This window comes from Triturus cristatus, chromosome 6 (assembly GCF_964204655.1).
Source record: "Triturus cristatus chromosome 6, aTriCri1.1, whole genome shotgun sequence".
NCBI classification, from domain to species: domain Eukaryota; kingdom Metazoa; phylum Chordata; class Amphibia; order Caudata; family Salamandridae; genus Triturus; species Triturus cristatus.
In genome coordinates this window covers 443,375,161-443,400,812 of record NC_140589.1, presented here as the reverse complement: position 1 = coordinate 443,400,812, position 25,652 = coordinate 443,375,161, and the positions used below count along the sequence as shown (strand labels likewise).

Genomic DNA, 25,652 nt, shown 5'->3' with positions numbered 1-25,652 from the left:
CTGCTCTAGAGCCAGAGAACCAAGTCAGCAGAGCTGCTTTAGAGCCATAGAACCAGGTCAGCAGAGCTGCTTTAGAGCCAGAGAACCAGGTCAGCAGAGCTGCTCTAGAGAATATGAACCAGGTCAGCAGAGCTGCTATAGAGCCAGAAAACCAGGTCAGCAGAGCTGCTGTAGAGCCAGAGAAACCAGGTCAGCAGAGCTGCTGTAGAGCCAGAGAAACCAGGTCAGTAGAGATGCTTTAGAGCGAGATAACCAGGTCAGCAGAGCTGCTTTAGAGGGAGAGAACCAGGTCAGCAGAGCTGCTTTAGAGCCAAGGGACCAGGTCAGCAGAGCTGCTTTAGAGCCAGAGAACCAGGTCAGCAGAGCTGCTCTAGAGCCTAAGACCCAGGTCAGCAGAGCTGCTCTAGAACCAGAGAACCAGGTCATCAGAGCTGCTGTAGAGCCAGAGAAACCAGGTCAGTAGAGCTGCTTTAGTGCGAGAGAACCAGGTCAGCAGAGCTGCTTTAGAGGGAGAGAACTAGGTCAGCAGAGCTGCCTTAGAGCCAAGGGACCAGGTCAACAGAGCTGCTTTAGAGCCATAGACCCGGGTCAGCAGAGCTGCTTTAGAGCCATAGAACTGGGTCAGCAGAGCTGTTGATGAGCCAGAGAACCAGGTCAGCAGAGCTGCTCTAGAGCCTAAGAACTAGGTCAGCAGAGCTGCTCTAGAGCCAGAGAACCAGGTCATCAGAACTGCTGTAGAGCCAGAGAAACCAGGTCAGAAGAGATGCTTTAGAGGGAGAGAACCAGGTCAACAGAACTGCTTTAGAGCCAGAGGACCAGGTCAGCAGAGCTGCTCTAGAACCATAGAACCAGGTCAGCAGAGCTGCTTTAGAGCCATAGAACCAGGTCAGCAGAACTGCTTTAGAGCCAGAGAACCAGGTCAGCAGAGCTCTTTAGAGGGAGAAAACCAGGTCAGCAGAGCTGCTTTAGAGCCAGAGAACCAGGTCAGCAGAGCTGCCCTAGAGCCAGTGAACCAGGTCAGCAGAGATGCTTTAGAGCCATAGAACAAGGTCAGCAGAGCTGCTTTAGAGCCAGAGAACCAGGCCAGCAGAGCTGCTCTAGAGGCAGAGATCCAAGTCAGCAAAGCTGCTTTAGAGGGAGAGAACAAGGTCAGCAGAGCTGCTTTAGAGTCAGAGAAACCAGGTCAGCAGAGCTGCTTTAGAGGGAGAGAACCAGATCAGCAGAGCTGCTTTAGAGCCAGAGAACCAGGTCAGCAGAGCTGCTTTAGAGTCAGAGAACCAGGTCAGCAGAGCTGCCCTAGAGCCAAAGAACCAGGTCAGTAGAGCTGCTCTAGAGCCAGAGAACCAGGTCAGCAGAGCTGCTGTAGAGCCAGAGAAACCAGGTCAGTAGAGCTGCTTTAGAGCAAGAGAACCAGTCAGCAGAGCTGCTTTAGAGGGAGAGAACCAGGTCAGCAGAGCTGCTTTAGAGCCAAGGGACCAGGTCAGCAGAGCTGCTTTAGAGCCAGAGAACCAGGTCAGCAGAGCTGCTCTAGAGCCTAAGACCCAGGTCAGCAGAGCTGCTCTAGAACCAGAGAACCAGGTCATCAGAGCTGCTGTAGAGCCAGAGAAACCATGTCAGTAGAGCTGCTTTAGTGCGAGAGAACCAGGTCGGCAGAGCTGCTTTAGAGGGAGAGAACTAGGTCAGCAGAGCTGCTTTAGAGCCAAGGGACCAGGTCAGCAGAGCTGCTTTAGAGCCAGAGAACCAGGTCAGCAGAGCTGCTCTAGAGCCTAAGACCCAGATCAGCAGAGCTGCTCTAGAACCAGAGAACCAGGTCATCAGAGCTGCTGTAGAGCCAGAGAAACCAGGTCAGTAGCGCTGCTTTAGTGCGAGAGAACCAGGTCGGCAGAGCTGCCTTAGAGGAAGAGAACTAGGTCAGCACAGCTGCTTTAGAGCCAAGGGACCAGGTCAACAAAGCTGCTTTAGAGCCATAGACCCGGGTCAGCAAAGCTGCTTTAGAGCCATATAACTGGGTCAGCAGAGCTGTTGATGATCCAGAGAACCAGGTCAGCAGAGCTGCTCTAGAGCCTAAGAACTAGGTCAGCAGAGCTGCTCTAGAGCGAGAGAAACAGGTCATCAGAGCTGCTGTAGAGCCAGAGAAACCAGGTCAGCAGAGATGCTGTAGAGGGAGAGAACCAGGTCAACAGAGCTGCTTTAGAGCCAGAGAACCAGGCCAGCAGAACTGCTTTAGAGACAGAAAACCAGGTCAGCAGAGCTGCTTTAGAGCCAGAGAACCAGGTCAGTTGAGCTGCTCTAGAGCCAGAGCACCAAGTCAGCAGAGCTGCTTTAGAGCCATAGAACCAGGTCAGCAGAGCTGCTTTAGAGCCAGAGAACCAGGTCAGCAGAGCTGCTCTAGAGAATATGAACCAGGTCAGCAGAGCTGCTATAGAGCCAGAAAACCAGGTCAGCAGAGCTGCTGTAGAGCCAGAGAAACCAGGTCAGCAGAGCTGCTGTAGAGCCAGAGAAACCAGGTCAGTAGAGATGCTTTAGAGCGAGATAACCAGGTCAGCAGAGCTGCTTTAGAGGGAGAGAACCAGGTCAGCAGAGCTGCTTTAGAGCCAAGGGACCAGGTCAGCAGAGCTGCTTTAGAGCCAGAGAACCAGGTCAGCAGAGCTGCTCTAGAGCCTAAGACCCAGGTCAGCAGAGCTGCTCTAGAACCAGAGAACCAGGTCATCAGAGCTGCTGTAGAGCCAGAGAAACCAGGTCAGTAGAGCTGCTTTAGTGCGAGAGAACCAGGTCAGCAGAGCTGCTTTAGAGGGAGAGAACTAGGTCAGCAGAGCTGCCTTAGAGCCAAGGGACCAGGTCAACAGAGCTGCTTTAGAGCCATAGACCCGGGTCAGCAGAGCTGCTTTAGAGCCATAGAACTGGGTCAGCAGAGCTGTTGATGAGCCAGAGAACCAGGTCAGCAGAGCTGCTCTAGAGCCTAAGAACTAGGTCAGCAGAGCTGCTCTAGAGCCAGAGAACCAGGTCATCAGAACTGCTGTAGAGCCAGAGAAACCAGGTCAGAAGAGATGCTTTAGAGGGAGAGAACCAGGTCAACAGAACTGCTTTAGAGCCAGAGGACCAGGTCAGCAGAGCTGCTCTAGAACCATAGAACCAGGTCAGCAGAGCTGCTTTAGAGCCATAGAACCAGGTCAGCAGAACTGCTTTAGAGCCAGAGAACCAGGTCAGCAGAGCTCTTTAGAGGGAGAAAACCAGGTCAGCAGAGCTGCTTTAGAGCCAGAGAACCAGGTCAGCAGAGCTGCCCTAGAGCCAGTGAACCAGGTCAGCAGAGATGCTTTAGAGCCATAGAACAAGGTCAGCAGAGCTGCTTTAGAGCCAGAGAACCAGGCCAGCAGAGCTGCTCTAGAGGCAGAGATCCAAGTCAGCAAAGCTGCTTTAGAGGGAGAGAACAAGGTCAGCAGAGCTGCTTTAGAGTCAGAGAAACCAGGTCAGCAGAGCTGCTTTAGAGGGAGAGAACCAGATCAGCAGAGCTGCTTTAGAGCCAGAGAACCAGGTCAGCAGAGCTGCTTTAGAGTTAGAGAACCAGGTCAGCAGAGCTGCCCTAGAGCCAAAGAACCAGGTCAGTAGAGCTGCTCTAGAGCCAGAGAACCAGGTCAGCAGAGCTGCTGTAGAGCCAGAGAAACCAGGTCAGTAGAGCTGCTTTAGAGCAAGAGAACCAGTCAGCAGAGCTGCTTTAGAGGGAGAGAACCAGGTCAGCAGAGCTGCTTTAGAGCCAAGGGACCAGGTCAGCAGAGCTGCTTTAGAGCCAGAGAACCAGGTCAGCAGAGCTGCTCTAGAGCCTAAGACCCAGGTCAGCAGAGCTGCTCTAGAACCAGAGAACCAGGTCATCAGAGCTGCTGTAGAGCCAGAGAAACCATGTCAGTAGAGCTGCTTTAGTGCGAGAGAACCAGGTCGGCAGAGCTGCTTTAGAGGGAGAGAACTAGGTCAGCAGAGCTGCTTTAGAGCCAAGGGACCAGGTCAGCAGAGCTGCTTTAGAGCCAGAGAACCAGGTCAGCAGAGCTGCTCTAGAGCCTAAGACCCAGGTCAGCAGAGCTGCTCTAGAACCAGAGAACCAGGTCATCAGAGCTGCTGTAGAGCCAGGGAAACCAGGTCAGTAGAGCTGCTTTAGAGCAAGAGAACCAGTCAGCAGAGCTGCTTTAGAGGGAGAGAACCAGGTCAGCAGAGCTGCTTTAGAGCCAAGGGACCAGGTCAGCAGAGCTGCTTTAGAGCCAGAGAACCAGGTCAGCAGAGCTGATCTAGAGCCTAAGACCCAGGTCAGCAGAGCTGCTCTAGAACCAGAGAACCAGGTCATCAGAGCTGCTGTAGAGCCAGAGAAACCAGGTCAGTAGAGCTGCTTTAGTGCGAGAGAACCAGGTCGGCAGAGCTGCTTTAGAGGGAGAGAACTAGGTCAGCACAGCTGCTTTAGAGCCAAGGGACCAGGTCAACAGAGCTGCTTTAGAGCCATAGACCCGGGTCAGCAGAGCAGCTTTAGAGCCATATAACTGGGTCAGCAGAGCTGTTGATGATCCAGAGAACCAGGTCAGCAGAGCTGCTCTAGAGCCTAAGAACTAGGTCAGCAGAGCTGCTCTAGAGCGAGAGAAACAGGTCATCAGAGCTGCTGTAGAGCCAGAGAAACCAGGTCAGCAGAGATGCTGTAGAGGGAGAGAACCAGGTCAACAGAGCTGCTTTAGAGCCAGAGAACCAGGCCAGCAGAACTGCTTTAGAGACAGAAAACCAGGTCAGTAGAGCTGCTTTAGAGCCAGAGAACCAGGTCAGTTGAGCTGCTCTAGAGCCAGAGAACCAAGTCAGCAGAGCTGCTTTAGAGCCATAGAACCAGGTCAGCAGAGCTGCTTTAGAGCCAGAGAACCAGATCAGCAGAGCTGCTCTAGAGAATATGAACCAGGTCAGCAGAGCTGCTATAGAGCCAGAAAACCAGGTCAGCAGAGCTGCTGTAGAGCCAGAGAAACCAGGTCAGCAGAGCTGCTGTAGAGCCAGAAAAACCAGGTCAGTAGAGATGCTTTAGAGCGAGATAACCAGGTCAGCAGAGCTGCTTTAGAGGGAGAGAACCAGGTCAGCAGAGCTGCTTTAGAGCCAAGGGACCAGGTCAGCAGAGCTGCTTTAGAGCCAGAGAACCAGGTCAGCAGAGCTGCTCTAGAGCCTAAGACCCAGGTCAGCAGAGCTGCTCTAGAACCAGAGAACCAGGTCATCAGAGCTACTGTAGAGCCAGAGAAACCAGGTCAGTAGAGCTGCTTTAGTGCGAGAGAACCAGGTCAGCAGAGCTGCTTTAGAGGGAGAGAACTAGGTCAGCAGAGCTGCCTTAGAGCCAAGGGACCAGGTCAACAGAGCTGCTTTAGAGCCATAGACCCGGGTCAGCAGAGCTGCTTTAGAGCCATAGAACTGGGTCAGCAGAGCTGTTGATGAGCCAGAGAACCAGGTCAGCAGAGCTGCTCTAGAGCCTAAGAACTAGGTCAGCAGAGCTGCTCTAGAGCCAGAGAACCAGGTCATCAGAGCTGCTGTAGAGCCAGAGAAACCAGGTCAGCAGAGATGCTTTAGAGGGAGAGAACCAGGTCAACAGAACTGCTTTAGAGCCAGAGGACCAGGTCAGCAGAGCTGCTCTATAACCATAGAACCAGGTCAGCAGAGCTGCTTTAGAGCCATAGAACCAGGTCAGCAGAACTGCTTTAGAGCCAGAGAACCAGGTCAGCAGAGCTCTTTAGAGGGAGAAAACCAGGTCAGCAGAGCTGCTTTAGAGCCAGAGAACCAGGTCTGCAGAGCTGCCCTAGAGCCAGTGAACCAGGTCAGCAGAGATGCTTTAGAGCCATAGAACAAGGTCAGCAGAGCTGCTTTAGAGCCAGAGAACCAGGCCAGCAGAGCTGCTCTAGAGGCAGAGATCCAAGTCAGCAGAGCTGCTTTAGAGGGAGAGAACAAGGTCAGCAGAGCTGCTTTAGAGTCAGAGAAACCAGGTCAGCAGAGCTGCCTTAGAGGGAGAGAACCAGATCAGCAGAGCTGCTTTAGAGCCAGAGAACCAGGTCAGCAGAGCTGCTTTAGAGTCAGAGAACCAGGTCAGCAGAGCTGCCCTAGAGCCAAAGAACCAGGTCAGTAGAGCTGCTCTAGAGCCAGAGAACCAGGTCAGCAGAGCTGTTCTAGAGCCAGAGAAACCAGGTCAGTAGAGCTGCTTTAGAGCAAGAGAACCAGTCAGCAGAGCTGCTTTAGAGGGAGAGAACCAGGTCAGCAGAGCTGCTTTAGAGCCAAGGGACCAGGTCAGCAGAGCTGCTTTAGAGCCAGAGAACCAGGTCAGCAGAGCTGTTCTAGAGCCTAAGACCCAGGTCAGCAGAGCTGCTCTAGAACCAGAGAACCAGGTCATCAGAGCTGCTGTAGAGCCAGAGAAACCAGGTCAGTAGAGCTGCTTTAGTGCGAGAGAACCAGGTCGGCAGAGCTGCTTTAGAGGGAGAGAACTAGGTCAGCACAGCTGCTTTAGAGCCAAGGGACCAGGTCAACAGAGCTGCTTTAGAGCCATAGACCCGGGTCAGCAGAGCTGCTTTAGAGCCATAGAACTGGGTCAGCAGAGCTGTTGATGAGCCAGAGAACCAGGTCAGCAGAGCTGCTCTAGAGCCTAAGAACTAGGTCAGCAGAGCTGCTCTAGAGCCAGAGAACCAGGTCATCAGAGCTGCTGTAGAGCCAGAGAAACCAGGTCAGCAGAGATGCTTTAGAGGGAGAGAACCAGGTCAACAGAACTGCTTTAGAGCCAGAGGACCAGGTCAGCAGAGCTGCTCTAGAACCATAGAACCAGGTCAGCAGAGCTGCTTTAGAGCCATAGAACCAGGTCAGCAGAGCTCTTTAGAGGGAGAAAACCAGGTCAGCAGAGCTGCTTTAGAGCCAGAGAACCAGGTCAGCAGAGCTGCCCTAGAGCCAGTGAACCAGGTCAGCAGAGATGCCTTAGAGCCATAGAACAAAGTCAGCAGAGCTGCTTTAGAGCCAGAGAACCAGGCCAGCGGAGCTGCTCTAGAGGCAGAGATCCAAGTCAGCAGAGCTGCTTTAGAGGGAGAGAACAAGGTCAGCAGAGCTGCTTTAGAGTCAGAGAAACCAGGTCAGCAGAGCTGCCTTAGAGGGAGAGAACCAGATCAGCAGAGCTGCTTTAGAGCCAGAGAACCAGGTCAGCAGAGCTGCTTTAGAGTCAGAGAACCAGGTCAGCAGAGCTGCCCTAGAGCCAAAGAACCAGGTCAGTAGAGCTGCTCTAGAGCCAGAGAACCAGGTCAGCAGAGCTGCTGTAGAGCCAGAGAAACCAGGTCAGTAGAGCTGCTTTAGAGCAAGAGAACCAGTCAGCAGAGCTGCTTTAGAGGGAGAGAACCAGGTCAGCAGAGCTGCTTTAGAGCCAAGGGACCAGGTCAGCAGAGCTGCTTTAGAGCCAGAGAACCAGGTCAGCAGAGCTGCTCTAGAGCCTAAGACCCAGGTAAGCAGAGCTGCTCTAGAACCAGAGAACCAGGTCATCAGAGCTGCTGTAGAGCCAGAGAAACCAGGTCAGTAGAGCTGCTTTAGTGCGAGAAAACCAGGTCGGCAGAGCTGCTTTAGAGGGAGAGAACTAGGTCAGCACAGCTGCTTTAGAGCCAAGGGACCAGGTCAACAGAGCTGCTTTAGAGCCATAGACCCGGGTCAGCAGAGCTGCTTTAGAGCCATAGAACCGGGTCAGCAGAGCTGTTGATGAGCCAGAGAACCAGGTCAGCAGAGCTGCTCTAGAGCTTAAGAACTAGGTCAGCAGAGCTGCTCTAGAGCCAGAGAACCAGGTCATCAGAGCTGCTGTAGAGCCAGAGAAACCAGGTCAGCAGAGATGCTTTAGAGGGAGAGAACCAGGTCAACAGAACTGCGTTAGAGCCAGAGGACCAGGTCAGCAGAGCTGCTCTAGAGCCATAGAACCAGGTCAGCAGAGCTGCTTTAGAGCCAGAGAACCAGGTCAGCAGAGCTGCCCTAGAGCCAGCGAACCAGGTCAACAGAGATGCTTTAGAGCCATAGAACAAGGTCAGCAGAGCTGCTTTAGAGCCTGAGAACCAGGCCAGCAGAGCTGCTCTAGAGGCAGAGATCCAAGTCAGCAGAGCTGCTTTAGAGGGAGAGAACAAGGTCAGCAGAGCTGCTTTAGAGTCAGAGAAACCAGGTCAGCAGAGCTGCTTTAGAGGGAGAGAACCAGATCAGCAGAGCTGCTTTAGAGCCAGAGAACCAGGTCAGCAGAGCTGCTTTAGAGTCAGAGAACCAGGTCAGCAGAGCTGCCCTAGAGCCAAAGAACCAGGTCAGTAGAGCTGCTCTAGAGCCAGAGAACCAGGTCAGCAGAGCTGCTGTAGAGCCAGAGAAACCAGGTCAATAGAGCTGCTTTAGAGCAAGAGAACCAGGTCAGCAGAGCTGCTGTAGAGGGAGAGAACCAGGTCAGCAGAGCTGCTTTAGAGCAAAGGGACCAGGCCAGCAGAGATGCTTTAGAGCCAGAGAACCAGGTCAGCAGAGCTGCTCTAGAACCAGAGAACCAGGTCATCAGAGCTGCTGTAGAGCCAGAGAAACCAGGTCAGTAGAGCTGCTTTAGTGCGAGAGAACCAGGTCGGCAGAGCTGCTTTAGAGGGAGAGAACTAGGTCAGCAGAGCTGCCTTAGAGCCAAGGGACCATGTCAACAGAGCTGCTTTAGAGCCATAGACCCGGGTCAGCAGAGCTGCTTTAGAGCCATAGAACTGGGTCAGCAGAGCTGTTGATGAGCCAGAGAACCAGGTCAGCAGAGCTGCTCTAGAGCCTAAGAACTAGGTCAGCAGAGCTGCTCTAGAGCCAGAGAACCAGGTCATCAGAGCTGCTGTAGAGCCAGACAAACCAGGTCAGCAGAGATGCTTTAGAGGGAGAGAACCAGGTCAACAGAACTGCTTTAGAGCCAGAGGACCAGGTCAGCAGAGCTGCTCTAGAACCATAGAACCAGGTCAGCAGAGCTGCTTTAGAGCCATAGAACCAGGTCAGCAGAGCTTCTCTAGAGGCAGAGAACCAGGTCAGCAGAACTGCTTTAGAGCCAGAGAACCAGGTCAGCAGAGCTCTTTAGAGGGAGAAAACCAGGTCAGCAGAGCTGCTTTAGAGCCAGAGAACCAGGTCAGCAGAGCTGCCCTAGAGCCAGTGAACCAGGTCAGCAGAGATGCTTTAGAGCCATAGAACAAGGTCAGCAGAACTGCTTTAGAGCCAGAGAACCAGGCCAGCAGAGCTGCTCTAGAGGCAGAGATCCAAGTCAGCAGAGCTGCTTTAGAGGGAGAGAACAAGGTCAGCAGAGCTGCTTTAGAGTCAGAGAAACCAGGTCAGCAGAGCTGCCTTAGAGGGAGAGAACCAGATCAGCAGAGCTGCTTTAGAGCCAGAGAACCAGGTCAGCAGAGCTGCTTTAGATTCAGAGAACCAGGTCAGCAGAGCTGCCCTAGAGCCAAAGAACCAGGTCAGTAGAGCTGCTCTAGAGCCAGAGAACCAGGTCAGCAGAGCTGCTGTAGAGCCAGAGAAACCAGGTCAGTAGAGCTGCTTTAGAGCAAGAGAACCAGGTCAGCAGAGCTGCTCTAGAGCCTAAGACCTAGGTCAGCAGAGCTGCTCTAGAACCAGAGAACCAGGTCATCAGAGCTGCTGTAGAGCCAGAGAAACCAGGTCAGTAGAGCTGCTTTAGTGCGAGAGAACCAGGTCGGCAGAGCTGCTTTAGAGGGAGAGAACTAGGTCAGCACAGCTGCTTTAGAGCCAAGTGACCAGGTCAACAGAGCTGCTTTAGAGCCATAGACCCGGGTCAGCAGAGCTGCTTTAGAGCTATATAACTGGGTCAGCAGAGCTGTTGATGATCCAGAGAACCAGGTCGGCAGAGCTGCTCTAGAGCCTAAGAACTAGGTCAGCAGAGCTGCTCTAGAGCGAGAGAAACAGGTCATCAGAGCTGCTGTAGAGCCAGAGAAACCAGGTCAGCAGAGATGCTGTAGAGGGAGAGAACCAGGTCAACAGAGATGCTTTAGAGCCAGAGAACCAGGCCAGCAGAACTGCTTTAGAGACAGAAAACCAGGTCAGCAGAGCTGCTTTAGAGCCAGAGAACCAGGTCAGTTGAGCTGCTCTAGAGCCAGAGAACCAAGTCAGCAGAGCTGCTTTAGAGCCAAAGAACCAGGTCAGCAGAGCTGCTTTAGAGCCAGAGAACTAGGTCAGCAGAGCTGCTCTAGAGAATAGGAACCAGGTCAGCAGAGCTGCTATAGAGCCAGAAAACCAGGTCAGCAGAGCTGCTGTAGAGCCAGAGAAACCAGGTCAGCAGAGCTGCTGTAGAGCCAGAGAAACCAGGTCAGTAGAGATGCTTTAGAGCGAGATAACCAGGTCAGCAGAGCTGCTTTAGAGGGAGAGAACCAGGTCAGCAGAGCTGCTTTAGAGCCAAGGGACCAGGTCAGCAGAGCTGCTTTAGAGCCAGAGAACCAGGTCAGCAGAGCTGCTCTAGAGCCTAAGACCCAGGTCAGCAGAGCTGCTCTAGAACCAGAGAACCAGGTCATCAGAGCTGCTGTAGAGCCAGAGAAACCAGGTCAGTAGAGCTGCTTTAGTGCGAGAGAACTAGGTCAGCAGAGCTGCTTTAGAGGGAGAGAACTAGGTCAGCAGAGCTGCTTTAGAGCCAAGGGACCAGGTCAACAGAGCTGCTTTAGAGCCATAGACCCGGGTCAGCAAAGCTGCTTTAGAGCCATAGAACCGGGTCAGCAGAGCTGTTGATGAGCCAGAGAACCAGGTCAGCAGAGTTGCTCTAGAGCCTAAGAACTAGGTCAGCAGAGCTGCTCTAGAGCCAGAGAACCGGGTCATCAGAGCCGCTCTAGAGGCAGAGAACCAGGTCAGCAGAGCTCTTTAGAGGGAGAAAACCAGGTCAGCAGAGCTGCTTTACAGCCAGAGAACCAGGTCAGCAGAGCTGCTTTATAGCCAGAGAACCAGGTCTGCAAACATGCTTTAGAACCATGGAACAAGGTCAGCAGAGCTGCTCTAGAGCCATAGAACCAGGTCAGTAGAGCTGCTTTAGAGCCATAGAACCAGGTCAGCAGAGCCGCTCTAGAGGCAGAGAACCAGGTCAGCAGAACTGCTTTAGAGCCAGAGAACCAGGTCAGCAGAGCTCTTTAGAGGGAGAAAACCAGGTCAGCAGAGCTGCTTTACAGCCAGAGAACCAGGTCAGCAGAGCTGCTTTAGAGCCAGAGAACCAGGTCTTCACAGATGCTTTAGAGCCATGGAACAAGGTCAGCAGAGCTGCTTTAGACCCAGAGAACCAGGTCAGCAGAGCTGCTTTAGAGCCATAGAACCAGGTCAGCAGAGCCGCTCTAGAGGCAGAGAACCAGGTCAGCAGAACTGCTTTAGAGCCAGAGAACCAGGTCAGCAGAGCTCTTTAGAGGGAGAAAACCAGGTCAGCAGAGCTGCTTTAGAGCCAGAGAACCAGGTCAGCAGAGCTGCCCTAGAGCCAGCGAACCAGGTCAGCAGAGATGCTTTAGAGCCATAGAACAAGGTCAGCAGAGCTGCTTTAGAGCCAGAGAACCAGGCCAGCAGAGCTGCTCTAGAGGCAGAGATCCAAGTCAGCAGAGCTGCTTTAGAGGGAGAGAACAAGGTCTGCAGAGCTGCTTTAGAGTCAGAGAAACCAGGTCAGCAGAGCTGCTTTAGAGGGAGAGAACCAGATCAGCAGAGCTGCTTTAGAGCCAGAGAACCAGGTCAGCAGAGCTGCTTTAGAGTCAGAGAACCAGGTCAGCAGAGCTGCCCTAGAGCCAAAGAACCAGGTCAGTAGAGCTGCTCTAGAGCCAGAGAACCAGGTCAGCAGAGCTGCTGTAGAGCCAGAGAAACCAGGTCAATAGAGCTGCTTTAGAGCAAGAGAACCAGGTCAGCAGAGCTGCTTTAGAGGGAGAGAACCAGGTCAGCAGAGCTGCTTTAGAGCCAAGGGACCAGGTCAGCAGAGCTGCTTTACAGCCAGAGAACCAGGTCAGCAGAGCTGCTTTATAGCCAGAGAACCAGGTCTGCAAACATGATTTAGAACCATGGAACAAGGTCAGCAGAGCTGCTCTAGAGCCATAGAACCAGGTCAGTAGAGCTGCTTTAGAGCCATAGAACCAGGTCAGCAGAGCCGCTCTAGAGGCAGAGAACCAGGTCAGCAGAACTACTTTAGAGCCAGAGAACCAGGTCAGCAGAGCTCTTTAGAGGGAGAAAACCAGGTCAGCAGAGCTGCTTTACAGCCAGAGAACCAGGTCAGCAGAGCTGCTTTAGAGCCAGAGAACCAGGTCTTCACAGATGCTTTAGAGCCATGGAACAAGTTCAGCAGAGCTGCTTTAGAGCCAGAGAACCAGGTCAGCAGAGCTGCTTTAGAGCCATAGAACCAGGTCAGCAGAGCCGCTCTAGAGGCAGAGAACCAGGTCAGCAGAACTGCTTTAGAGCCAGAGAACCAGGTCAGCAGAGCTCTTTAGAGAGAGAAAACCAGGTCAGCAGAGCTGCTTTAGAGCCAGAGAACCAGGTCAGCAGAGCTGCCCTAGAGCCAGCGAACCAGGTCAGCAGAGATGCTTTAGAGCCATAGAACAAGGTCAGCAGAGCTGCTTTAGAGCCAGAGAACCAGGCCAGCAGAGCTGCTCTAGAGGCAGAGATCCAAGTCAGCAGAGCTGCTTTAGAGGGAGAGAACAAGGTCTGCAGAGCTGCTTTAGAGTCAGAGAAACCAGGTCAGCAGAGCTGCTTTAGAGGGAGAGAACTAGGTCAGCAGAGCTGCTTTAGAGCCAAGGGACCAGGTCAACAGAGCTGCTTTAGAGCCATAGACCCGGGTCAGCAAAGCTGCTTTAGAGCCATAGAACCGGGTCAGCAGAGCTGTTGATGAGCCAGAGAACCAGGTCAGCAGAGTTGCTCTAGAGCCTAAGAACTAGGTCAGCAGAGCTGCTCTAGAGCCAGAGAACCAGGTCATCAGAGCCGCTCTAGAGGCAGAGAACCAGGTCAGCAGAGCTCTTTAGAGGGAGAAAACCAGGTCAGCAGAGCTGCTTTACAGCCAGAGAACCAGGTCAGCAGAGCTGCTTTATAGCCAGAGAACCAGGTCTGCAAACATGCTTTAGAACCATGGAACAAGGTCAGCAGAGCTGCTCTAGAGCCATAGAACCAGGTCAGTAGAGCTGCTTTAGAGCCATAGAACCAGGTCAGCAGAGCCGCTCTAGAGGCAGAGAACCAGGTCAGCAGAACTGCTTTAGAGCCAGAGAACCAGGTCAGCAGAGCTCTTTAGAGGGAGAAAACCAGGTCAGCAGAGCTGCTTTACAGCCAGAGAACCAGGTCAGCAGAGCTGCTTTAGAGCCAGAGAACCAGGTCTTCACAGATGCTTTAGAGCCATGGAACAAGGTCAGCAGAGCTGCTTTAGACCCAGAGAACCAGGTCAGCAGAGCTGCTTTAGAGCCATAGAACCAGGTCAGCAGAGCCGCTCTAGAGGCAGAGAACCAGGTCAGCAGAACTGCTTTAGAGCCAGAGAACCAGGTCAGCAGAGCTCTTTAGAGGGAGAAAACCAGGTCAGCAGAGCTGCTTTAGAGCCAGAGAACCAGGTCAGCAGAGCTGCCCTAGAGCCAGCGAACCAGGTCAGCAGAGATGCTTTAGAGCCATAGAACAAGGTCAGCAGAGCTGCTTTAGAGCCAGAGAACCAGGCCAGCAGAGCTGCTCTAGAGGCAGAGATCCAAGTCAGCAGAGCTGCTTTAGAGGGAGAGAACAAGGTCTGCAGAGCTGCTTTAGAGTCAGAGAAACCAGGTCAGCAGAGCTGCTTTAGAGGGAGAGAACCAGATCAGCAGAGCTGCTTTAGAGCCAGAGAACCAGGTCAGCAGAGCTGCTTTAGAGTCAGAGAACCAGGTCAGCAGAGCTGCCCTAGAGCCAAAGAACCAGGTCAGTAGAGCTGCTCTAGAGCCAGAGAACCAGGTCAGCAGAGCTGCTGTAGAGCCAGAGAAACCAGGTCAATAGAGCTGCTTTAGAGCAAGAGAACCAGGTCAGCAGAGCTGCTTTAGAGGGAGAGAACCAGGTCAGCAGAGCTGCTTTAGAGCCAAGGGACCAGGTCAGCAGAGCTGCTTTACAGCCAGAGAACCAGGTCAGCAGAGCTGCTTTATAGCCAGAGAACCAGGTCTGCAAACATGATTTAGAACCATGGAACAAGGTCAGCAGAGCTGCTCTAGAGCCATAGAACCAGGTCAGTAGAGCTGCTTTAGAGCCATAGAACCAGGTCAGCAGAGCCGCTCTAGAGGCAGAGAACCAGGTCAGCAGAACTACTTTAGAGCCAGAGAACCAGGTCAGCAGAGCTCTTTAGAGGGAGAAAACCAGGTCAGCAGAGCTGCTTTACAGCCAGAGAACCAGGTCAGCAGAGCTGCTTTAGAGCCAGAGAACCAGGTCTTCACAGATGCTTTAGAGCCATGGAACAAGTTCAGCAGAGCTGCTTTAGAGCCAGAGAACCAGGTCAGCAGAGCTGCTTTAGAGCCATAGAACCAGGTCAGCAGAGCCGCTCTAGAGGCAGAGAACCAGGTCAGCAGAGCTCTTTAGAGAGAGAAAACCAGGTCAGCAGAGCTGCTTTAGAGCCAGAGAACCAGGTCAGCAGAGCTGCCCTAGAGCCAGCGAACCAGGTCAGCAGAGATGCTTTAGAGCCATAGAACAAGGTCAGCAGAGCTGCTTTAGAGCCAGAGAACCAGGCCAGCAGAGCTGCTCTAGAGGCAGAGATCCAAGTCAGCAGAGCTGCTTTAGAGGGAGAGAACAAGGTCTGCAGAGCTGCTTTAGAGTCAGAGAAACCAGGTCAGCAGAGCTGCTTTAGAGGGAGAGAACCAGATCAGCAGAGCTGCTTTAGAGCCAGAGAACCAGGTCAGCAGAGCTGCTTTAGAGCCAGAGAACCAGGTCAGCAGAGCTGCCCTAGAGCCAGTGAACCAGGTCAGCAGAGATGCTTTAGAGCCATAGAACAAGGTCAGCAGAGCTGCTTTAGAGCCAGAGAACCAGGCCAGCAGAGCTGCTCTAGAGGCAGAGATCCAAGTCAGCAGAGCTGCTTTAGAGGGAGAGAACAAGGTCAGCAGAGCTGCTTTAGAGTCAGAGAAACCAGGTCAGCAGAGCTGCCTTAGAGGGAGAGAACCAGATCAGCAGAGCTGCTTTAGAGCCAAAGAACAAGGTCAGCAGAGCTGCTTTAGAGTCAGAGAACCAGGTCAGCAGAGCTGCCCTAGAGCCAAAGAACCAGGTCAGTAGAGCTGCTCTAGAGCCAGAGAACCAGGTCAGCAGAGCTGCTGTAGAGCCAGAGAAACCAGGTCAGTAGTGCTGCTTTAGAGCAAGAGAACCAGGTCAGCAGAGCTGCTTTAGAGGGAGAGAACCAGGTCAGCAGAGCTGCTTTAGAGCCAAGGGACCAGGTCAGCAGAGCTGCTTTAGAGCCAGAGAACCAGGTCAGCAGAACTGCTCTAGAGCCTAAGACCCAGGTCAGCAGAGCTGCTCTAGAACCAGAGAACCAGGTCATCAGAGCTGCTGTAGAGCCAGAGAAACCAGGTCAGTAGAGCTGCTTTAATGCGAGAGAACCAGGTCAGCAGAGATGCTTTAGAGGGAGAGAACTAGGTCAGCACAGCTGCTTTAGAGCCAAGGGACCAGGTCAACAGAGCTGCTTTAGAGCCATAGACCCGGGTCAGCAGAGCTGCTTTAGAGCCTAAGAACTAGGTCAGCAGAGCTGCTCTAGAGCCTAAGAACTAGGTCAGCAGAGCTGCTCTAGAGCCTGAGAACCAGGTCATCAGAGCTGCTGTAGAGCCAGAGAAACCAGGTCAGCAGAGATGCTTTAGAGGGAGAGAACCAGGTCAACAGAACTGCTTTAGAGCCAGAGGACCAGGTCAGCAGAGCTGCTCTAGAACCATAGAACCAGGTCAACAGAGCTGCTTTAGAGCCATAGAACCAGGTCAGCAGAGCTGCTCTAGAGGCAGAGATCCAAGTCAGCAGAGCTGCTTTAGAGGGAGAGAACAAGGTCTGCAGAGCTGCTTTAGAGTCAGAGAAACCAGGTCAGCAGAGCTGCTTTAGAGGGAGAGAACCAGATCAGCAGAGCTGCTTTAGAGCCAGAGAACCAGGTCAGCAGAGCTGCTTTAGAGTCAGAGAACCCCGTCAGCAGAGCTGCCCTAGAGCCAAAGAACCAGGTCAGTAGAGCTGCTCTAGAGCCAGAGAACCAGGTCAGCAGAGCTGCTGTAGAGCCAGAGAAACCAGGTCAATAGAGCTGCTTTAGAGCAAGAGAACCAGGTCAGCAGAGCTGCTTTAGAGGGAGAGAACCAGGTCAGCAGAGCTGCTTTAGAGCCAAGGGACCAGGTCAGCAGAGCTGCTTTAGAGCCAGAGAACCAGGTCAGCAGAGCTGCTCTAGAGCCTAAGACCCAGGTCAGCAGAGCTGCTCTAGAACCAGAGAACCAGGTCATCAGAGCTGCTGTAGAGCCAGAGAAACCAGGTCAGTAGAGCTGCTTTAGTGCGAGAGAACCAGGTCGGCAGAGCTGCTTTAGAGGGAGAGAACTAGGTCAGCAGAGCTGCCTTAGAGCCAAGGGACCAGGTCAACAGAGCTGCTTTAGAGCCATAGGCCCGGGTCAGCAGAGCTGCTTTAGAGCCATAGAACTGGGTCAGCAGAGCTGTTGATGAGCCAGAGAACCAGGTCAGCAGAGCTGCTCTAGAGCCTAAGAACTAGGTCAGCAGAGCTGCTCTAGAGCCAGAGAACCAGGTCATCAGAGCTGCTGTAGAGCCAGAGAAACCAGGTCAGCAGAGATGCTTTAGAGGGAGAGAACCAGGTCAACAGAACTGCTTTAGAGCCAGAGGACCAGGTCAGCAGAGCTGCTCTAGAACCATAGAACCAGGTCAACAGAGCTGCTTTAGAGCCATAGAACCAGGTCAGCAGAGCTGCTCTAGAGGCAGAGAACCAGGTCAGCAGAACTGCTTTAGAGCCAGAGAACCAGGTCAGCAGAGCTCTTTAGAGGGAGAAAACCAGGTCAGCAGAGCTGCTTTAGAGCCAGAGAACCAGGTCAGCAGAGCTGCCCTAGAGCCAGTGAACCAGGTCAGCAGAGATGCTTTAGAGCCATAGAACAAGGTCAGCAGAGCTGCTTTAGAGCCAGAGAACCAGGCCAGCAGAGCTGCTCTAGAGGCAGAGATCCAAGTCAGCAGAGCTGCTTTAGAGGGAGAGAACAAGGTCAGCAGAGCTGCTTTAGAGTCAGAGAAACCAGGTCAGCAGAGCTGCCTTAGAGGGAGAGAACCAGATCAGCAGAGCTGCTTTAGAGCCAAAGAACAAGGTCAGCAGAGCTGCTTTAGAGTCAGAGAACCAGGTCAGCAGAGCTGCCCTAGAGCCAAAGAACCAGGTCAGTAGAGCTGCTCTAGAGCCAGAGAACCAGGTCAGCAGAGCTGCTGTAGAGCCAGAGAAACCAGGTCAGTAGTGCTGCTTTAGAGCAAGAGAACCAGGTCAGCAGAGCTGCTTTAGAGGGAGAGAACCAGGTCAGCAGAGCTGCTTTAGAGCCAAGGGACCAGGTCAGCAGAGCTGCTTTAGAGCCAGAGAACCAGGTCAGCAGAACTGCTCTAGAGCCTAAGACCCAGGTCAGCAGAGCTGCTCTAGAACCAGAGAACCAGGTCATCAGAGCTGCTGTAGAGCCAGAGAAACCAGGTCAGTAGAGCTGCTTTAATGCGAGAGAACCAGGTCAGCAGAGATGCTTTAGAGGGAGAGAACTAGGTCAGCACAGCTGCTTTAGAGCCAAGGGACCAGGTCAACAGAGCTGCTTTAGAGCCATAGACCCGGGTCAGCAGAGCTGCTTTAGAGCCTAAGAACTAGGTCAGCAGAGCTGCTCTAGAGCCGGAGAAACAGGTCATCAGAGGTGCTATAGAGCCAGAGAAACCAGGTCAGCAGAGATGCTGTAGAGGGAGAGAACCAGGTCAACAGAGCTGCATTAGAGACAGAAAACCAGGTCAGCAGAGCTGCTTTAGAGCCAGAGAACCAGGTCAGTTGAGCTGCTCTAGAGCCAGAGAACCAAGTCAGCAGAGCTGCTTTAGAGCCATAGAACCAGGTCAGCAGAGCTGCTTTAGAGCCAGAGAACCAGGTCAGCAGAGCTGCTCTAGAGAATAGGAACCAGTTCAGCATAGCTGCTATAGAGCCAGAAAACCAGGTCAGCAGAGCTGCTGTAGAGCCAGAGAAACCAGGTCAGCAGAGCTGCTGTAGAGCCAGAGAAACCAGGTCAGTAGAGATGCTTTAAAGGGAGAGAACAAGGTCTGCAGAGCTGCTTTAGAGTCAGAGAAACCAGGTCAGCAGAGCTGCTTTAGAGGGAGAGAACCAGATCAGCAGAGCTGCTTTAGAGCCAGAGAACCAGGTCAGCAGAGCTGCTTTAGAGTCAGAGAACCCCGTCAGCAGAGCTGCCCTAGAGCCAAAGAACCAGGTCAGTAGAGCTGCTCTAGAGCCAGAGAACCAGGTCAGCAGAGCTGCTGTAGAGCCAGAGAAACCAGGTCAATAGAGCTGCTTTAGAGCAAGAGAACCAGGTCAGCAGAGCTGCTTTAGAGGGAGAGAACCAGGTCAGCAGAGCTGCTTTAGAGCCAAGGGACCAGGTCAGCAGAGCTGCTTTAGAGCCAGAGAACCAGGTCAGCAGAGCTGCTCTAGAGCCTAAGACCCAGGTCAGCAGAGCTGCTCTAGAACCAGAGAACCAGGTCATCAGAGCTGCTGTAGAGCCAGAGAAACCAGGTCAGTAGAGCTGCTTTAGTGCGAGAGAACCAGGTCGGCAGAGCTGCTTTAGAGGGAGAGAACTAGGTCAGCAGAGCTGCCTTAGAGCCAAGGGACCAGGTCAACAGAGCTGCTTTAGAGCCATAGGCCCGGGTCAGCAGAGCTGCTTTAGAGCCATAGAACTGGGTCAGCAGAGCTGTTGATGAGCCAGAGAACCAGGTCAGCAGAGCTGCTCTAGAGCCTAAGAACTAGGTCAGCAGAGCTGCTCTAGAGCCAGAGAACCAGGTCATCAGAGCTGCTGTAGAGCCAGAGAAACCAGGTCAGCAGAGATGCTTTAGAGGGAGAGAACCAGGTCAACAGAACTGCTTTAGAGCCAGAGGACCAGGTCAGCAGAGCTGCTCTAGAACCATAGAACCAGGTCAACAGAGCTGCTTTAGAGCCATAGAACCAGGTCAGCAGAGCTGCTCTAGAGGCAGAGAACCAGGTCAGCAGAACTGCTTTAGAGCCAGAGAACCAGGTCAGCAGAGCTCTTTAGAGGGAGAAAACCAGGTCAGCAGAGCTGCTTTAGAGCCAGAGAACCAGGTCAGCAGAGCTGCCCTAGAGCCAGTGAACCAGGTCAGCAGAGATGCTTTAGAGCCATAGAACAAGGTCAGCAGAGCTGCTTTAGAGCCAGAGAACCAGGCCAGCAGAGCTGCTCTAGAGGCAGAGATCCAAGTCAGCAGAGCTGCTTTAGAGGGAGAGAACAAGGTCAGCAGAGCTGCTTTAGAGTCAGAGAAACCAGGTCAGCAGAGCTGCCTTAGAGGGAGAGAACCAGATCAGCAGAGCTGCTTTAGAGCCAAAGAACAAGGTCAGCAGAGCTGCTTTAGAGTCAGAGAACCAGGTCAGCAGAGCTGCCCTAGAGCCAAAGAACCAGGTCAGTAGAGCTGCTCTAGAGCCAGAGAACCAGGTCAGCAGAGCTGCTGTAGAGCCAGAGAAACCAGGTCAGTAGTGCTGCTTTAGAGCAAGAGAACCAGGTCAGCAGAGCTGCTTTAGAGGGAGAGAACCAGGTCAGCAGAGCTGCTTTAGAGCCAAGGGACCAGGTCAGCAGAGCTGCTTTAGTGCCAGAGAACCAGGTCAGCAGAACTGCTCTAGAGCCTAAGACCCAGGTCAGCAGAGCTGCTCTAGAACCAGAGAACCAGGTCATCAGAGCTGCTGTAGAGCCAGAGAAACCAGGTCAGTAGAGCTGCTTTAATGCGAGAGAACCAGGTCAGCAGAGATGCTTTAGAGGGAGAGAACTAGGTCAGCACAGCTGCTTTAGAGCCAAGGGACCAGGTCAACAGAGCTGCTTTAGAGCCATAGACCCGGGTCAGCAGAGCTGCTTTAGAGCCTAAGAACTAGGTCAGCAGAGCTGCTCTAGAGCCGGAGAAACAGGTCATCAGAGGTGCTATAGAGCCAGAGAAACCAGGTCAGCAGAGATGCTGTAGAGGGAGAGAACCAGGTCAACAGAGCTGCTTTAGAGACAGAAAACCAGGTCAGCAGAGCTGCTTTAGAGCCAGAGAACCAGGTCAGTTGAGCTGCTCTAGAGCCAGAGAAACAAGTCAGCAGAGCTGCTTTAGAGCCATAGAACCAGGTCAGCAGAGCTGCTTTAGAGCCAGAGAACCAGGTCAGCAGAGCTGCTCTAGAGAATAGGAACCAGTTCAGCATAGCTGCTATAGAGCCAGAAAACCAGGTCAGCAGAGCTGCTGTAGAGCCAGAGAAACCAGGTCAGCAGAGCTGCTGTAGAGCCAGAGAAACCAGGTCAGTAGAGATGCTTTAAAGGGAGAGAACAAGGTCTGCAGAGCTGCTTTAGAGTCAGAGAAACCAGGTCAGCAGAGCTGCTTTAGAGGGAGAGAACCAGATCAGCAGAGCTGCTTTAGAGCCAGAGAACCAGGTCAGCAGAGCTGCTTTAGAGTCAGAGAACCCCGTCAGCAGAGCTGCCCTAGAGCCAAAGAACCAGGTCAGTAGAGCTGCTGTAGAGCCAGAGAAACCAGGTCAATAGAGCTGCTTTAGAGCAAGAGAACCAGGTCAGCAGAGCTGCTTTAGAGGGAGAGAACCAGGTCAGCAGAGCTGCTTTAGAGCCAAGGGACCAGGTCAGCAGAGCTGCTTTAGAGCCAGAGAACCAGGTCAGCAGAGCTGCTCTAGAGCCTAAGACCCAGGTCAGCAGAGCTGCTCTAGAACCAGAGAACCAGGTCATCAGAGCTGCTGTAGAGCCAGAGAAACCAGGTCAGTAGAGCTGCTTTAGTGCGAGAGAACCAGGTCGGCAGAGCTGCTTTAGAGGGAGAGAACTAGGTCAGCAGAGCTGCCTTAGAGCCAAGGGACCAGGTCAACAGAGCTGCTTTAGAGCCATAGGCCCGGGTCAGCAGAGCTGCTTTAGAGCCATAGAACTGGGTCAGCAGAGCTGTTGATGAGCCAGAGAACCAGGTCAGCAGAGCTGCTCTAGAGCCTAAGAACTAGGTCAGCAGAGCTGCTCTAGAGCCAGAGAACCAGGTCATCAGAGCTGCTGTAGAGCCAGAGAAACCAGGTCAGCAGAGATGCTTTAGAGGGAGAGAACCAGGTCAACAGAACTGCTTTAGAGCCAGAGGACCAGGTCAGCAGAGCTGCTCTAGAACCATAGAACCAGGTCAACAGAGCTGCTTTAGAGCCATAGAACCAGGTCAGCAGAGCTGCTCTAGAGGCAGAGAACCAGGTCAGCAGAACTGCTTTAGAGCCAGAGAACCAGGTCAGCAGAGCTCTTTAGAGGGAGAAAACCAGGTCAGCAGAGCTGCTTTAGAGCCAGAGAACCAGGTCAGCAGAGCTGCCCTAGAGCCAGTGAACCAGGTCAGCAGAGATGCTTTAGAGCCATAGAACAAGGTCAGCAGAGCTGCTTTAGAGCCAGAGAACCAGGCCAGCAGAGCTGCTCTAGAGGCAGAGATCCAAGTCAGCAGAGCTGCTTTAGAGGGAGAGAACAAGGTCAGCAGAGCTGCTTTAGAGTCAGAGAAACCAGGTCAGCAGAGCTGCCTTAGAGGGAGAGAACCAGATCAGCAGAGCTGCTTTAGAGCCAAAGAACAAGGTCAGCAGAGCTGCTTTAGAGTCAGAGAACCAGGTCAGCAGAGCTGCCCTAGAGCCAAAGAACCAGGTCAGTAGAGCTGCTCTAGAGCCAGAGAACCAGGTCAGCAGAGCTGCTGTAGAGCCAGAGAAACCAGGTCAGTAGTGCTGCTTTAGAGCAAGAGAACCAGGTCAGCAGAGCTGCTTTAGAGGGAGAGAACCAGGTCAGCAGAGCTGCTTTAGAGCCAAGGGACCAGGTCAGCAGAGCTGCTTTAGAGCCAGAGAACCAGGTCAGCAGAACTGCTCTAGAGCCTAAGACCCAGGTCAGCAGAGCTGCTCTAGAACCAGAGAACCAGGTCATCAGAGCTGCTGTAGAGCCAGAGAAACCAGGTCAGTAGAGCTGCTTTAATGCGAGAGAACCAGGTCAGCAGAGATGCTTTAGAGGGAGAGAACTAGGTCAGCACAGCTGCTTTAGAGCCAAGGGACCAGGTCAACAGAGCTGCTTTAGAGCCATAGACCCGGGTCAGCAGAGCTGCTTTAGAGCCTAAGAACTAGGTCAGCAGAGCTGCTCTAGAGCCTAAGAACTAGGTCAGCAGAGCTGCTCTAGAGCCTGAGAACCAGGTCATCAGAGCTGCTGTAGAGCCAGAGAAACCAGGTCAGCAGAGATGCTTTAGAGGGAGAGAACCAGGTCAACAGAACTGCTTTAGAGCCAGAGGACCAGGTCAGCAGAGCTGCTCTAGAACCATAGAACCAGGTCAACAGAGCTGCTTTAGAGCCATAGAACCAGGTCAGCAGAGCTGCTCTAGAGGCAGAGATCCAAGTCAGCAGAGCTGCTTTAGAGGGAGAGAACAAGGTCTGCAGAGCTGCTTTAGAGTCAGAGAAACCAGGTCAGCAGAGCTGCTTTAGAGGGAGAGAACCAGATCAGCAGAGCTGCTTTAGAGCCAGAGAACCAGGTCAGCAGAGCTGCTTTAGAGTCAGAGAACCCCGTCAGCAGAGCTGCCCTAGAGCCAAAGAACCAGGTCAGTAGAGCTGCTCTAGAGCCAGAGAACCAGGTCAGCAGAGCTGCTGTAGAGCCAGAGAAACCAGGTCAATAGAGCTGCTTTAGAGCAAGAGAACCAGGTCAGCAGAGCTGCTTTAGAGGGAGAGAACCAGGTCAGCAGAGCTGCTTTAGAGCCAAGGGACCAGGTCAGCAGAGCTGCTTTAGAGCCAGAGAACCAGGTCAGCAGAGCTGCTCTAGAGCCTAAGACCCAGGTCAGCAGAGCTGCTCTAGAACCAGAGAACCAGGTCATCAGAGCTGCTGTAGAGCCAGAGAAACCAGGTCAGTAGAGCTGCTTTAGTGCGAGAGAACCAGGTCGGCAGAGCTGCTTTAGAGGGAGAGAACTAGGTCAGCAGAGCTGCCTTAGAGCCAAGGGACCAGGTCAACAGAGCTGCTTTAGAGCCATAGGCCCGGGTCAGCAGAGCTGCTTTAGAGCCATAGAACTGGGTCAGCAGAGCTGTTGATGAGCCAGAGAACCAGGTCAGCAGAGCTGCTCTAGAGCCTAAGAACTAGGTCAGCAGAGCTGCTCTAGAGCCAGAGAACCAGGTCATCAGAGCTGCTGTAGAGCCAGAGAAACCAGGTCAGCAGAGATGCTTTAGAGGGAGAGAACCAGGTCAACAGAACTGCTTTAGAGCCAGAGGACCAGGTCAGCAGAGCTGCTCTAGAACCATAGAACCAGGTCAACAGAGCTGCTTTAGAGCCATAGAACCAGGTCAGCAGAGCTGCTCTAGAGGCAGAGAACCAGGTCAGCAGAACTGCTTTAGAGCCAGAGAACCAGGTCAGCAGAGCTCTTTAGAGGGAGAAAACCAGGTCAGCAGAGCTGCTTTAGAGCCAGAGAACCAGGTCAGCAGAGCTGCCCTAGAGCCAGTGAACCAGGTCAGCAGAGATGCTTTAGAGCCATAGAACAAGGTCAGCAGAGCTGCTTTAGAGCCAGAGAACCAGGCCAGCAGAGCTGCTCTAGAGGCAGAGATCCAAGTCAGCAGAGCTGCTTTAGAGGGAGAGAACAAGGTCAGCAGAGCTGCTTTAGAGTCAGAGAAACCAGGTCAGCAGAGCTGCCTTAGAGGGAGAGAACCAGATCAGCAGAGCTGCTTTAGAGCCAAAGAACAAGGTCAGCAGAGCTGCTTTAGAGTCAGAGAACCAGGTCAGCAGAGCTGCCCTAGAGCCAAAGAACCAGGTCAGTAGAGCTGCTCTAGAGCCAGAGAACCAGGTCAGCAGAGCTGCTGTAGAGCCAGAGAAACCAGGTCAGTAGTGCTGCTTTAGAGCAAGAGAACCAGGTCAGCAGAGCTGCTTTAGAGGGAGAGAACCAGGTCAGCAGAGCTGCTTTAGAGCCAAGGGACCAGGTCAGCAGAGCTGCTTTAGAGCCAGAGAACCAGGTCAGCAGAACTGCTCTAGAGCCTAAGACCCAGGTCAGCAGAGCTGCTCTAGAACCAGAGAACCAGGTCATCAGAGCTGCTGTAGAGCCAGAGAAACCAGGTCAGTAGAGCTGCTTTAATGCGAGAGAACCAGGTCAGCAGAGATGCTTTAGAGGGAGAGAACTAGGTCAGCACAGCTGCTTTAGAGCCAAGGGACCAGGTCAACAGAGCTGCTTTAGAGCCATAGACCCGGGTCAGCAGAGCTGCTTTAGAGCCTAAGAACTAGGTCAGCAGAGCTGCTCTAGAGCCGGAGAAACAGGTCATCAGAGGTGCTATAGAGCCAGAGAAACCAGGTCAGCAGAGATGCTGTAGAGGGAGAGAACCAGGTCAACAGAGCTGCATTAGAGACAGAAAACCAGGTCAGCAGAGCTGCTTTAGAGCCAGAGAACCAGGTCAGTTGAGCTGCTCTAGAGCCAGAGAACCAAGTCAGCAGAGCTGCTTTAGAGCCATAGAACCAGGTCAGCAGAGCTGCTTTAGAGCCAGAGAACCAGGTCAGCAGAGCTGCTCTAGAGAATAGGAACCAGTTCAGCATAGCTGCTATAGAGCCAGAAAACCAGGTCAGCAGAGCTGCTGTAGAGCCAGAGAAACCAGGTCAGCAGAGCTGCTGTAGAGCCAGAGAAACCAGGTCAGTAGAGATGCTTTAAAGGGAGAGAACAAGGTCTGCAGAGCTGCTTTAGAGTCAGAGAAACCAGGTCAGCAGAGCTGCTTTAGAGGGAGAGAACCAGATCAGCAGAGCTGCTTTAGAGCCAGAGAACCAGGTCAGCAGAGCTGCTTTAGAGTCAGAGAACCCCGTCAGCAGAGCTGCCCTAGAGCCAAAGAACCAGGTCAGTAGAGCTGCTCTAGAGCCAGAGAACCAGGTCAGCAGAGCTGCTGTAGAGCCAGAGAAACCAGGTCAATAGAGCTGCTTTAGAGCAAGAGAACCAGGTCAGCAGAGCTGCTTTAGAGGGAGAGAACCAGGTCAGCAGAGCTGCTTTAGAGCCAAGGGACCAGGTCAGCAGAGCTGCTTTAGAGCCAGAGAACCAGGTCAGCAGAGCTGCTCTAGAGCCTAAGACCCAGGTCAGCAGAGCTGCTCTAGAACCAGAGAACCAGGTCATCAGAGCTGCTGTAGAGCCAGAGAAACCAGGTCAGTAGAGCTGCTTTAGTGCGAGAGAACCAGGTCGGCAGAGCTGCTTTAGAGGGAGAGAACTAGGTCAGCAGAGCTGCCTTAGAGCCAAGGGACCAGGTCAACAGAGCTGCTTTAGAGCCATAGGCCCGGGTCAGCAGAGCTGCTTTAGAGCCATAGAACTGGGTCAGCAGAGCTGTTGATGAGCCAGAGAACCAGGTCAGCAGAGCTGCTCTAGAGCCTAAGAACTAGGTCAGCAGAGCTGCTCTAGAGCCAGAGAACCAGGTCATCAGAGCTGCTGTAGAGCCAGAGAAACCAGGTCAGCAGAGATGCTTTAGAGGGAGAGAACCAGGTCAACAGAACTGCTTTAGAGCCAGAGGACCAGGTCAGCAGAGCTGCTCT

At 53.2% G+C, this 25,652-nt stretch overlaps 1 protein-coding gene across 1 annotated transcript in view; it reads right to left on the bottom strand.

The window, feature by feature from the left end:
* Positions 1–25,652, bottom strand: part of HCRTR2 (hypocretin receptor 2) — a 1,486,247-nt gene that overhangs the window by 496,305 nt on the left and 964,290 nt on the right. The gene's annotated exons all lie outside the window — the stretch shown is intronic.